The sequence below is a fragment of the Tursiops truncatus genome, chromosome 7 (genome assembly GCF_011762595.2).
Source record: "Tursiops truncatus isolate mTurTru1 chromosome 7, mTurTru1.mat.Y, whole genome shotgun sequence".
Lineage (NCBI taxonomy): Eukaryota > Metazoa > Chordata > Mammalia > Artiodactyla > Delphinidae > Tursiops > Tursiops truncatus.
In genome coordinates this window covers 49,923,244-49,937,759 of record NC_047040.1, presented here as the reverse complement: position 1 = coordinate 49,937,759, position 14,516 = coordinate 49,923,244, and positions in this window count along the sequence as shown.

The window sequence follows — 14,516 nt, the reverse complement described above, 5'->3', positions numbered from 1 at the left end:
GGACTCTCAACCAATGTGCCACCAGGGAAGCCCTGGTATTTTCATTTTTATCTTTATAGCTCATAATAGATAAAAGTAGAGAAAGAACCACACAATATCTTGATAAAAAAACATGCTGGTACCTGTTTTCCAAGGAGACAAAGACATCTGGTTGGGAGATGAATTGCACACAGAGCTCTCTTCCCTCTCTTCTTGGTAGCCTCCTCTTGGCAAATCACCGACTCTCATCACATCAAGATTCATTTAACTCACTTCTGCAATTTATGGCTTCTACTTGTCTCTAGCAGTTGTTTCAAAAACTACTTCTTATGAATGGCTATTTTTAATGGTGTCACATATTTTCTTTTCTCATTTGCCAAGATCTTAATCTGTAGGACAATCGAACAATTACAGTGGTTTCATTTATAGACCTACTAAATGATCTGGGGGTACAAAGCTGTACTTACATACGAAGTGATTCACAGATTGATAAGCTTTCTATCATAGCTCACTGGCACCCACAAAGCAAGGCTAAGAGGCCTATTATTTTAACACTCAGCCAGCTCCATATGCTCCAAAATATTAATTTACAACATGAGAATCCTACACTTTTCAAAATAGTCAATTTAATATTGAGTTAAAATTGTCAAAGGACAATTTAATTCATTATACATATGACCTGATGCATAAATTTATCATCTATATGTCATTACAACTCTTTTGGGAAGGAGAATTCATATCTTAGGCCAGTATTTCTCAACTCTTTTTTGTATGCTATATGAACTTGCAGGGTACAGTAGAGGGAGGAGGGAGTTTCCTTCTGCCATTTACAGCCATTCCAGCTTTAATCAAATTCATGCGACGGGTATGAATTTTGTCCACAGTACTTGAGTGAATGCAGTTCACTGGCACTCTGTGGGAGTGGGGGAGTAATCCACAAAACTCTGCCAATCTATGCTACCATTGGGAAAAAAATACGTTACCATTTGTCATTCATGATATATTTTAAGTAAATAGGTAATGACTACACACACACACACACACACACACACACACACACACACACACACACTATGCTCTTCTTCTCCCTGTATACATACTCTGTCTATATATACTCTACAGATAATTTGTCTTTGAAGGTCTGTTTAGCTAATGAGTTTCTTTATGTCTGAGAATTATTTATTGATTATATAAGACATATAGTAGATACAGAAGTCATGTAAAAATTAGCCTCTAATACTTTACTTTTAAAAATTTTTTTGCACTATGCGGGCCTCTCACTGTTGTGGCCTCTCCCGTTGCGGAGCACAGGCTCCGGACGCGCAGGCCCAGCGGCCATGGCTCACAGGCCCAGCCGCTCCGCGGCATGTGGGATCTTCCCGGACCGGCGCACGAACCCGTATCCCCTGCATCGGCAGGCGGACTCTCAACCACTGCGCCACCAGGGAAGCCCCCTCTAATACTTTAAAAAATCTTTTGATAATTTTATGTTTTATTTTGAAAACAGTTACATTTTAGAGATATATACGAAAATGTTGACACAGAAAATGATCCGATGTATGGAATTTGCTTCAGAAATGATTTGGATTAGGGGTAACACGAGGAGTTACACATGAGACACACTTGGCTATGTTGCTTATAATCTCTTTTCTTCTATATATGTTTGAAAATTTCCTAATAAAAAGTAAAATACATATATGTTTGAAATACATCACTTTCTGCCCTCCACTCCCACACTCACAGGGAATATTGATGGAAATGTGATGCAGATTTCATGATCATGGAACGCTGCCACTATATGTTAAACAGTGTAAATGTGGGGGCCCTCATGCCCTAAGTTGTCAAACCTCCCAATCACTTAGTGGCACTAAAGTGCATGCATTTATTTCCAGGAGTGTTTAGCATATGTTTCTATTCATTTCCTCATCATTAAATCTCAATTGCAACAGCACCGGGTGCCACAAGCTGAGAATCAGGTGAAACTTCCTATGAAAATAAACGCAGAAATTACCAATTATGTCTATCCTAATAAAAACAAAAGGAACATCTAATTACCTACTTTCTTTTAGGAAATAAAGTCATTGACAGGGTTATTGCCCTGCTATCCAACATACCTACAAATTACTTTGGGTACAAAGCAAAGCCAGTTTTTTTTTTTTTTTTCCCAGCTAACTCCACAAGAATTTGTCTCTACTGCTTTTTTTGATGCTGTTTTTAATTACACTAAAGTTTACTCCATAGTACCCAGTGATTCTTTCAGGGACCCCCCCCCTCCCCCCAAGACTGACCATGTACAGAAAACTACAAACCTTTATATAATGCTGTTGAATATATAACATATTTATTTTATTTTTTTTACTTGTAAAAATTTTGTATTTGAAGACATATTTACTAAAAGGTATTTAATATATTAAGCTTTAAACTTTCCTTAGTTTATAAGGAGGCTTGTTTTATATTTAACATTACTAGAAAATCAGTTTTCCATGTAGACCTTTTCATCTGAAATGTCACAGGAATTGGGAATTGTAAAGAGGAACCTTTTCATATTCTTTCACATCTTGGGTTTTTCACATGCTTTTTCTTTGTCTGAAACCCCATCCTCATCTCTCCTTCATCAGGGGGTGAATTCCTGTCCAGCTTTCAAGAGCAAGCTCAGCTCTAGTCTCCTGCTTTTTGATATCTTTCCCACACAGTAAAGACTGCAACGGTGGCCATTGCACTCAGGATGTCTCCATTGTTGTTCTTACCTCATTGTAAGAGCTGGTTTTGCATTTTTCTTTCTGTTAGATTATAAGCTTGTGGAAGGCAGAAATTTAGTAGCATTTATTAAGTTGTTGGGCTGAATTCTATTTCAAAAAGCTGTTGAAATAATGGAGAGATTTCAAATAATAAACACAAAAAAGTAAGAAAATGTCAGACTTGAGGAAAATGTTGAGTGAAAAATGACTTTTCCCCCAAAGTAATCACTAACTATAACTTGCTTTTTGGGAAAGATGAAATCATCTTGAAAAGAATCATTGACAAGACATTTGTCCTCCATTGTCACATCCAGTTGGAAAACTGCATCTAATAGAGCATATTCAATACAAAACTTGAACTCCTTCAAAAAAAGATGTTATTTTCTTCTTTGCAACAAGATACAAGTTACTTTAGTACTTCATAATAGAATAGAAAAATGATTCAAGTTCACTACATGAAAAATATGCTAGGAAAGAAAAAGATTTTACAGATAAACCACAATCCTGCATTAAGCCAAAGCCTCACAAGACACTATTACTGGGTCAAGAGTAATGTGCTCCTTGTACTGAATGCAGTAGAGTTGATGAGTTCCAGTGGCATCATAAACAACAAAACCGAAGTTCAGATCATTCATGTGAACTTGTAATTGAATTGTTCAAGATGTGATTTAATGTAGGAGAGGAAACAAAGATAAAATGTTTCAAATATGTTTCAGCTATTGAACAAGAAAGAAAAATTAGAAAAGATTTAATATTAATACAGGGTAGTTTTTTTTTAGATTTTATTTTATTTATTTTTTTATACAACAGGTCCTTATTAGTCATCAATTTTATACACATCAGTGTATACTTGTCAATCCTAACTGCCCAATTCATCATATTACCCTCCCGCCACCCTGCCGCTTTCCCCCCTTGGTGTCCATACGTTTGTTCTCTACATCTGTGTCTCAATTTCTGCCTTGCAAACCGGTTAATCTGTACCATTTTTCTAGGTTCCACATATATGCGTTAATATACGATATTTGTTTTTCTCTTTCTGACTCACTTCACTATGTATGACAGTCTCTAGATCCATCCACGTCTCTACAAATGACCCAGTTTTGTTCCTTTTTATGTCTGAGTAATATTCCATTGTATATATGTACCACATCTTCTTTATCCATTCATCTGTTGATGGTCATTTAGGTTGCTTCCATGACCTGGCTATTGTAAATAGTGCTGCAATGAACATTGGGGTGCATGTATCTTTTTGAATTATGGTCTTCTCTGGGTATATGCCCAGTAGTGGGATTGCTGGGTCATATGGCAATTCTATTTTTAGTTTTTTAAGGAACCTCCATACTGTTCTCCATAGTGGCTGTATCAATTTACATTCCCACCAACAGTGCAAGAGGGCTCCTGTTCCTCCACACCCACTCCAGCATTTGTTGTTTGTAGATTTTCTGATGATGCCCATTCTAACTGGTGTAAGGTGATACCTCATTGTAGTTTTGATTTGCATTTCTCTAATAATTAGTGATGTTGAGCAGCTTTTCATATGCCTCTTGGCCATCTGTATGTCTTCTTTGGAGAAATGTCTATTTAGGTCTTCTGCCCATTTTTGGATTGGGTTCTTTGTTTTTTTTAATATTGAGCTGCATGAGCTGTTTATATATTTGGGAGATGAATCCTTTGTCCATTGATTCATTTGCAAATATTTTCTCATATTCTGAAGGTTGTCTTTTCATCTTGTTTATGGTTTCCTTTGCTGTGCAAAAGCTTTTAAGTTTCATTAGGTCCCATTTGTTTATTTTTATCTCTATTACTCTAGGAGGTGGATCAAAAAAGATCTTGCTGTGATTTATGTCAAAGAGTGTTCTTTCTATGTTTTCCTCTAAGAGTTTTATAGTGTCTGGTCTTCCATTTAGGTCTCTAATAAATTTTGAGTTTATTTTTGTGTATAGTGTTAGTGCATGTTCTAATTTCATTCTTTTACATGTAGCTGTCCAGTTTTCCCAACACCACTTATTGAAGAGACTGTCTTTTCTCCACTGCATATCCTTGCCTCCTTTGTCATAGATTAGTTGACCATAGCTGCGTGGGTTTATCTCTGGGCTTTCTATCTTGTTCCATTGATCTATGTTTCTGTTTTTGTGCCAGTACCATACTGTCTTCATTACTGTAGCTTTGTAGCATAGTCTGAAGTCAGGGATTCTGATTCCTCCAGCTCTGTTTTTTTCCCTCAAGACTGCTTTGGCTATTCGGGGTCTTTTGTGTCTCCATACAAATTTTAAGATTATTTGTTCTAGTTCCGTAAAATATACCATTGGTAATTTGATAGGGATTGCATTGAATCTGTAGATTGCTTTGGGTAGTATAGTCATTTTCACAGTATTGATTCTTCCAATCCAAGAACATGGTATATCTCTCCATCTGTTGCTATCATCTTTAATTTCTTTCATCAGTGTCTTATACTTTTCTGCATACAGGTCTTTTGTCTCCCTACATAGGTTTATTTCTGGGTATTTTATTCTTTTTGTTGCAATGGTAAATGGGAGTGTTTCCTTAATTTCTTTTTCAGATTTTTCATCATTAGTGTATAGGAATGCAAGAGATTTCTGTGCATTAATTTTGTATCCTGCAGCTTTACCAAATTCATTGATTAGCTCTAGTAGTTTTCTGGTGGCATCTTTAGGATTCTCTGGGTATAGTATCAGGTCATCTGCAAACAGTGACAGTTTTACTTCTTCTTTTCCAATTTGCATTCCTTTTTATTTATTTTTCTTCTCTGATGGCCCTGGCTAGGGCTTCCAAAGCTATGTTGAATAATAGTGGTGAGAGTGGGCATCCTTGTCTTGTTCCTGATCTTAGAGGAAATGATTTCAGTTTTTCACCATTGAGAATGATATTTGCTGTGGGTTTGTCATATATGGCCTTTATTATGTTGAGTTAGGTTCCCTCTATGCTCACTTTCTGGAGAGTTTTTATCATAATTGGTGTTGAATTTTGTCAAAAGGTTTTCCTGCATCTATTGAGATGATCGTATGGTTTTTATTCTTCAATTTGTAAATATGGTTTATCACATTGGTTGATTTATGTATATTGAAGAATCCTTGCATCCCTGGGAGAAGTCCCACTTGATCATGGTGTATGATCCTTTTAATGTGTTGTTGGATTCTGTTTGGTAGTATTTTGTTGAGGATTTTTGCATCTATATTCTTCAGAGATATTGGTCTGTAATTTTCTTTTTTTGTAGTGTCTTTGTCTGGTTTTGGTATCAGGGTGATGGTGGCCTCATAGAATGAGTTTGGGGGTGTTCCTTTGTCCACAATTTTTTGGAAGAGTTTGAGAAGGATGGGGCTTAGCTCTTCTCTATATGTTTGATAGAATTCACCTGTAAAGCCATCTGTTCCTGGGCTTTTGTTTGTTGGAAGATTTTTAATCACAGTTTCAATTTCATTACTTGTTATTGGTCTGTTCATATTTTCTGTTTCTTCCTGGTTCAGTCTTGGAAGGTTATACCTTTCTAAGAATTTGTCCATTTCTTCCAGGTTGTCCGTTTTATTGGCATAGAGTTGCTTGTAGTAATCTCTTAGGATGATATGTATTACTGCGGTGTCTGTTGTAACTTCTCCTTTTTCATTTCTAATTTTATTGATTTGAGTCCTCTCCCTCTTTTTCTTGGTGGGTTTGGCTAATGGTTTATCAATTTTGTTTATCTTCTCAAAGAACCAACTTTTAGTTTCATTGATCTTTGCTATCGTTTCCTTTGTTTCTTTTTCATTTATTTCTGATCTGATCTTTATGATTTCTTTCCTTCTGCTAACTTTGGGAGTTTTTTGTTCTTCTTTCTCTAATTGCTTTAGGTGCAAGATTAGGTTTTATATTCGAGATGTTTCCTGTTTCTTAAGGTAGGATTGTATTGCTATAAACTTCCCTCTTAGAACTGCTTTTGCTGCATTCCATAGGTTTTGTGTCGTCGTGTCTCCATTGTCATTTGTTTCTAGGTATTTTTTGATTTCCTCTTTGATTTCTTCAGTGATCACTTCGTTATTAAGTAGTGTATTGTTTAGCCTCCATGTGTTTGTATTTTTTACAGATCTTTTCCTGTAATTGATATCTAGTCTCATAGCGTGTGGTCGGAAAAGATACTTGATACAATTTCAATTTTCTTAAATTTACCAAGGCTTGATTTGTGACCCAAGATATGATCTATCCTGGAGAATGTTCCATGAGCACTTGAGAAAAATGTGTATTCTGTTGGTTTTGGATGGAATGTCCTATAAATATCAAGTCCATCTTGTTTAATGTATCATTTATAGCTTGTGTTTCCTTATTTATTTTCATTTTGGATGATCTGTCCCTTGATGAATCTGGGGTGTTAAAGTACCCTACTATGAATATGTTACTGTCAATTTCCCCTTTTATGGCTGTTAGTGTTTGCCTTATGTATTGAGGTGCTACAATGTTGGGTGCAAAAATATTTACAATTGTTATATCTTCTTCTTGGATCGATCCCTTGATCATTATGTAGTGTCCTTCTTTGTCTCTTCTAATAGTCTTTATTTTAAAGTCTATTTTGTCTGATATGAGAATTGCTACTCCAGCTTTCTTTTGTTTTCCATTTTCATGGAATATCTTTTTCCATCCCCTTACTTTCAGTCTGTATTTGTCTCTAGGTCTGAAGTGGGTCTCTTGTAGACAGTATATATATGGGTCTTGTTTTTGTATCCATTCAGCCAGTCTGTGTCTTTTGTTGGGTGCATCTAATCCATTTACATTTAAGGTAATTATTGATATGTATGTTCCTTTTCCCATTTTCTTAATTGTTTTGGGTTTGTTATTGTAGGTCTTTTCCTTCTCTTGTGTTTCTTGCCTAGAGAAGTTCCTTTAGCATTTGTTGTAAAGCTGGTTTGGTGGTGCTGAACTCTCTCAGCTTTTGCTTGTCTGTAAATGTTTTAATTTCTCCATCAAATCTGAATGAGATCCTTGCTGGGTAGAGTAATCTTGGTTGTAGTTTTCTCTCCTTTGTCACTTTAAATATGTCCTCCGGTCCCTTCTGGCTTGCAGAGTTTCTGCTGAAAGATCAGCTCTTAACCGTATGGGGATTCCCTTGTGTGTTATTTGTTGTTTTTTCCTTGCTGCTTTTAATATGTTTTCTTTTTATTTAATTTTTGACAGTTTGATTAATATGTGTCTTGGCGTGTTTCTCCTTGTATTTATCCTGTATGGGACTCTCTGTCCTTCCTGGACTTGATTAACTATTTCCTTTCCCATATTAGGGAAGTTTTCAACTATAATCTCTTCAAATGTTTTCTCAGTCCCTTTCTTTTTCTCTTCTTCTTCTGGAACCCCTATAATTTGAATGTTGGTGTGTTTAATGTTGTCCCAGAAGTCTCTGAGACTGTCCTCAGTTCTTTTCATTCTTTTTTCTTTATTGTGCTCTGCAGTAGTTATTTCCACTATTTTATCTTCCAGGTCACTTATCCGTTCTTCTCCCTCAGTTATTCTGCTACTGATCCTTTCTAGAGTATTTTTAATTTCATTTATTGTGTTGTTCATCATTGCTTGCTTCATCTTTAGTTCCTCTAGGTCCTTGTTAAATGTTTCTTGCGTTTTCTCTATTCTGTTTCCAAGATTTTGGATCATCTTTACTATCATTATTCTGAATTCTTTTTCAGGTAGACTGCCTATTTCCTCTGCATTTGTTAGGTCTCGTGGGTTTTTATCTTGCTGCTTCATCTGCTGTGTGTTTTTCTGTCTTCTTATTTTGCTTATCTTACTGTGTTTGGGGTCTTCTTTTTTTAGGCCGCAGGTTCGTAGTTCCCGTTGTTTTTTTGTGTCTGTCTCCAGTGGCTAAAGTTGGTTCAGTGGGTTGTGTTGGCTTCCTGTTGGAGGGGACTAGTGCCTGTGTTCTGGTGTATGAGGTTGGATCTTGTCTTTCTGGTGGGCAGGTCCATGTCTGGTGATGTGTTTTGGGGTGTCTTTGGACTTATTATGATTTTAGGCAGCCTCTCTGCTAATGGATGGGGCTGTGTTTCTGTCTTGCTAGTTGTTTGGCATAGGGTGTCCAGCACTGTAGCTTGCTGGTCGTTGAGTGAAGCTGGGTGCTGGTGTTGAGATGGAGATCTCTGGGAGATTTTTGCTGTTTGATATTATGTGGAGCCGGGAGGTCTCTTGTGGACCAGTGTCCTGAAGTTGGCTCTCCCACCTCAGAGGCACAGCACTGTCTCCTGGCTGCAGCACCAAGAGCTTTTCATCCACATGGCGTTCGTGCTGCCCTACTATTGAAGCTCCCACCTCTGCTCCTCAGGCCGGGTCCCCATGCGAGGCGGGGCTGCGTGCTCTTTGTTAAACGTTTCTTGCATCTTCTCGATCTTTGCCTCCATTCTTTTTCTGAGGTCCTGGATCATCTGCACTATCATTATTCTGAGTTCTTATTCTGGAAGGTTGCCTATCTCCACTTCATTTAGTTGTTTTTCTGGGGTTTTACCTGTTCCTTCATCTGATACATAAACCTCTGCCTTTTTATCTTGTCTATGTTTCTGTGAATGTGGTTTTTGTTCCACAGGCTGCAGGATTGTAGTTCTTCTTGCTTCTGCTGTCTGCCTTCTGGTGGATGAGGCTATGTAAGAGGCTTGAGCAAGTTTCCTGATGAGAGGGACTCAATACAGGGTAGTTTTGAAGCATCTTGAGATAGCAGAACTCCTCACCTAATTTAATAGTGAGAGAGAAACGTATAGTACCAGTTTCAGAAAGAGGACTAATCAGCAAGGAAAAAATGGGACAACTTTCACATTTTGAATGATAAAATGAGTGATATTGGTGAAAGCTGTTAATTATGGATTTTTTTTTTTTTTTTGAAGAGTACTTGATTAAAGCTTTGGAGGAAATAACTATGAAGCCCAGATTATAGGTAGAGAGCAACCGTGGCCTTCAATTCCAAATCTGGAGACTGTTTTTTTTGTTAAAGTGTATTCAAACTTATTACATGTTATTCAGCATCAGGTTGCTGAAAAGATTTATAAACTTGCTGACTTGTGAACTTCTCTTACCAAAACATGAGCCGAGAGTGCTGTGAGCCCAGCAAGTCTGTTTGTGAGAATGACCCTTGGATTTTACAATGTCAAATTTCAGTATTTGTTGTGGTGTCCGGAGTATGAGTTTTACTGTTTTCTGATATGAGTTGTACTGTTTTCTCTTAATATGTCAGTAGCAGGGCAGAAAAACACTTGGTAGGATTAGATGCATTTGAACTCCATTAGTGCTACAATATCAAGTGCTTTCTAGTGGACCCTGAGGGCTTTGAATGGGGGTGGGCTGACATTTTTTGCTGTATGCTGGGTGTAACTTTTTTTCTGAGCTTTGGAGGTAGTTCTCAATTATGACCATCTTTCTTTGGAGTTTAGAATTAGAGTTGTTTCCAAATACAGCCAGCAGATGGAGCAATTTACTTTATTTATACTCCAACGCATACAAACAGGTACTTGGCTATTCTTTATCTTCCTATCTATCTATCTATCTATGTATATATCTATTCAAATTTAACTGCGTGTTTCAAAACTTTTCACATATTTGGAAACAACATATTAAACATAATTTATTTCATTTTAGAAAAGCAACATTCATTTGTTAGGGCCTTAATCCAGACTTGCATTTTTATTAGCTTTACAGACATTTGTAACAGGAAGACAAAAGAGAAGAACATTGGTGTGGCAAGAAGTACAGCACTTCTTTTTCATCAGTTTCCTTCTGCAATTCATAATCACATATACTGCAAGATGAGGATGAAGCTGGTTTTGATGTGCACATGGAATTCAGCAATCCTTAGCTATAATTCTGACAGTCCTATAATAACAAACTTTAAAACTCTGATTTGGGTAATGGACTCCAACAGAGCTTTCAAGTTGAAATTTATGGAATCGTTTCAATGATTAGACTATTCATCCTGTATCTTGTCAATGGAAGCTGGTTTCCTGTAGGAGATAACTAATAACTTTATAGAATTTGGGGATGTAGTAGAATGATATTGTCCCCCTGGAAGTCACACTTACCAACCAAAGGGTAATAACTTTTGATACAAGCCTGAAATAGTCTGTAAATATTTCATTAAGTCCTTAAAATATGCAGTTATTAATTCTCCACCCTCTTTTTGATTTCTGAATACCACACTGAGACAGATGTGTTATGCCTGGGAATCAGGAAAATGCATTTGTGCTTAATTTATCACCTGTAATATTTTCTAGTGGGATTATCTGAATGCATGTGGATTTTAGTAAGATTCTTCTGAGAAAATTTCATTATTATTTAAAATGCCAGGCTCTGCATCTAAGTTCTGCCTTAATCTTTCCCTCTCCCAACATGTTCCTACTGATTTTTCCCTGCTTAAGGCAGCAGGTGAAGTGGGGAGGAAAGACATTGCATTTCCTGTCTTAGTCGATTCAAAAGCATTTATGAGGCATCTGTCTGTGCAGGGCACTAGTGTGGTGCTGAGCTGACTGAGTTAAAAAAGACATAGACAATGTCCTTGAGGCAGAGAAGCTGTCAGTCACTGACTCCAGGGAGAAAGATATTTATTTCTTCAATATGGGCAAAATTGCTGTTAAGCAGGCTATGTGTATGTCTGAACAGGTAGGGGGGATGCCCAAACCATTCCTATCATCGTAGAAAACAGACAAAAGTTTCACTTTATCAGACTGCAAGGAAGCAGTGTAAATTTCTGAGAAATTAGAATTATAGAATACTTTAAAACAAAATATAGTTTTGACTTTTAGGTTAACACTGTAACAAAATATTGCAAAATTGAAGTCCATTCAAGGCTCAATTTAATGGATAGAGAATTGAATTTGAAAAGGTAATAAAACGATTCTCACACAAAAGGTGCTGGGATTTTGCATCTGAATAACACAGTTTTGCTATCACCCAGAGCATCTTTTATTTATTTATTTATTTATTTATTTATTTATTTATTTATTTATTTTTGCTGTACGCGGGCCTCTCACCGTTGCGGCCTCTCCCGCTGCGGAGCACAGGCTCCGGACGCACAGGCCCAGTGGCCATGGCCCACGGGCCCAGCCGCTCTGCGGCACGTGGGATCCTCCCGGACTGGGGCACGAACCCGCGTCCCCTGCATCGGCAGGCGGACTCCCAACCACTGCGCCACCAGGGAAGCCCCACCCAGAGCATCTTTTATCCTTCTTTTTTTTTTTTTTTTTGTACATGGATCATCATAGCATCTTTATTTTTTATTTTTTAAACATCTTTATTGGAGTATAATTGCTTTACAATGGTGTGTTAGTTTCTGCTTTATAACAAAGTGAATCAGTTATACATATACATATGTTCCCATATCTCTTCCCTCTTGTGTCTCCTTCCCTCCTAACCTCCCTATCCCACCTCTCTAGGTGGTCACAAAGCACCGAGCTGATCTCCCTGTGCCATGCGGCTGCTTCCCACTAGCTATCTATTTTATGTTTGGTAGTGTATATATGTCCATGCCACTCTCTCACTTTGTCACAGCTTACCCTTCCCCCTCCCTCTATCTTCAAGTCCATTCTCTAGTAGGTCTGTGTCTTTATTCCCGTCTTACCCCTAGGTTCTTCATGACCTTTTTTTTCTCCTTAGGTTCCATATATATGTGTTAGCATACGGTATTTGTTTTTCTCTTTCTGACTTACTTCACTCTGTATGACTGACTCTAGGTCCATCCACCTCACTACAAATAACTCAATTTCGTTTCTTTTTATGGCTGAGTAATATTCCATTGTATATATGTGCCACATCTTCTTTATCCATTCATCCAATGATGGACACTTAGGTTGCTTCCATCTCCTGGCTATTGTAAATAGAGCTGCAATGAACATTTTAGTACATGACTCTTTTTGAATTATGGTTTTCTCAGGATATATGCCCAGTAGTGGGATTGCTGGGTCATATGGTAATTCTATTTTTAGTTTTTTAAGGAACCTCCATACTGTTCTCCATAGTGGCTGTATCAATTTACATTCCCACCAACAGTATATGAGGGTTCCCTTTTCTCCACACCCTCTCCAGCATTTATTGTTTCTAGATTTTTTGATGATGGCCATTCTGACTGATGTGAGATGATATCACATTGTAGTTTTGATTTGCATTTCTCTAATGATTAATGATGTTGAGCATTCTTTCATGTGTTTGTTGGCAATCTGTATGTCTTCTTTGGAGAAATGTCTATTTAGGTCTTCTGCCCATTTATCCTTCTTAAACCATGAAAAAGAACCTTGGCCTTTTGCTCTTCACTTCTCTTTAGCATCATGACTATGCATAATACGTCATCTGTACAACAGTTGTGCATAAGCAGTGAGCAGGAAGATATTTTGGGTTTGACCCATTTTCTTGAGGGAATTGTTCTATTCTAGGTCCTTTGGTTATGAGGAACAAGAACTCAGTCACATGGTTCAAGAAAAAAGGGGTTATTTCAGATGAGCAGAATCTCATGTGTATAAAATACAGGAACAATAGCCAGTCTTACAACAAGTGTCAGAGTGCTATTTTTTCTATTTTTCTTATATAAATTACTTTTAATAAGTGGTCCAAGGTGAACTGGAGGAGGTCAGATGAGGTCAGTCAAAGCTGGATCATGTAAGGCGTTCAGGATGTGAAAAGGGATAATTTAGTGGCCATAAGTGACAAAGGAATAAAACACTCAGTTGAACTGAGCTGATTGGATTCTCTCTCAAAAATGTGACCTGAGACACCAGTTAGTTTGTGGCTGGCTCCTGGAATACTGATAACATCTAATATTTGTCAGGAGCTTAGTGTCCTAAGCTATTGTTCTAGGTTTTTTTCATGTTCTAACTCATTTATCCTCAAAACTATATGCTATGGATTATTTTACAGATGAAAAACTTGAGGTACTGAAAAGTAAAATAACGTGCAGAAATTGACAAAGGATGTAGCAGAGCTGGTATTGAACCCAGGCAGTCTGACTTCAGAGCCCATACTCCTAGCCACTACATAACACTGCCTTCTGGAGCTGGTTCTGTGGCAAGCTGAAACCACATCAAGTCAAAGGGTAAGGGTAAGGGGGGCAGAAATCATGAGTCAGCAGAAACAGCATGTGGAAAAGAGCGTGGAGCAGTTGATCATGGCAGTACCCCCACTGCCTAGATTGAACAAGTCTTAGTACACAGCAGGCGCTTATGAAATATGCACTGAATAAGTGAATGAATGTTTTCAGCAGGCACTGTGGGTGTGACATATCCCCTGAGAATATTGAGTGTGCGGGGCAGGAATCTCCAAATAATTTATTTTCATCTGCTTCTTTTTTAAAAGAAATTTATTTTCTTCATTTTTTGGCTGCATTGGGTCTTAGTTGCGGCACACGGGGTCTTTGTTGAGGCGTGCGGGATCTTAATTGCGGTGCGTGGGCTCTGTTTTGGCGCGCGGGCTTCTCTCTAGTTGTGGTGTGCGGGCTGCAGAGTGTGGGCTCTGTGGTTTGCAGTACGTGGGCTCTCTGGTTGAGGTGCACGAGCTCAGTAGGTGTGGCACGCGGGTTTAGCTGCCCCACAACATGTGGGATCTTAGTTCCCCGACCAGGGATTAAACGCATGTACCCTGCATTGGAAGGTGGATTCTTTACCACCAGACCACTGGCGAAGTCCCTAATCTGCTCCTTTAAAAATTAATTAAATTATACATATAGTACACGAGGACATTGTCATTTTTTTTTAAAGTAAAGCTCTAGGATAAAGGAAAGGATAAAGTACTTTAGGATCACCTCCCCATCCTTGTGCCCTCCTTTCCACTTCCCAGAGATTGTCCAGATTTTGATACATTTAC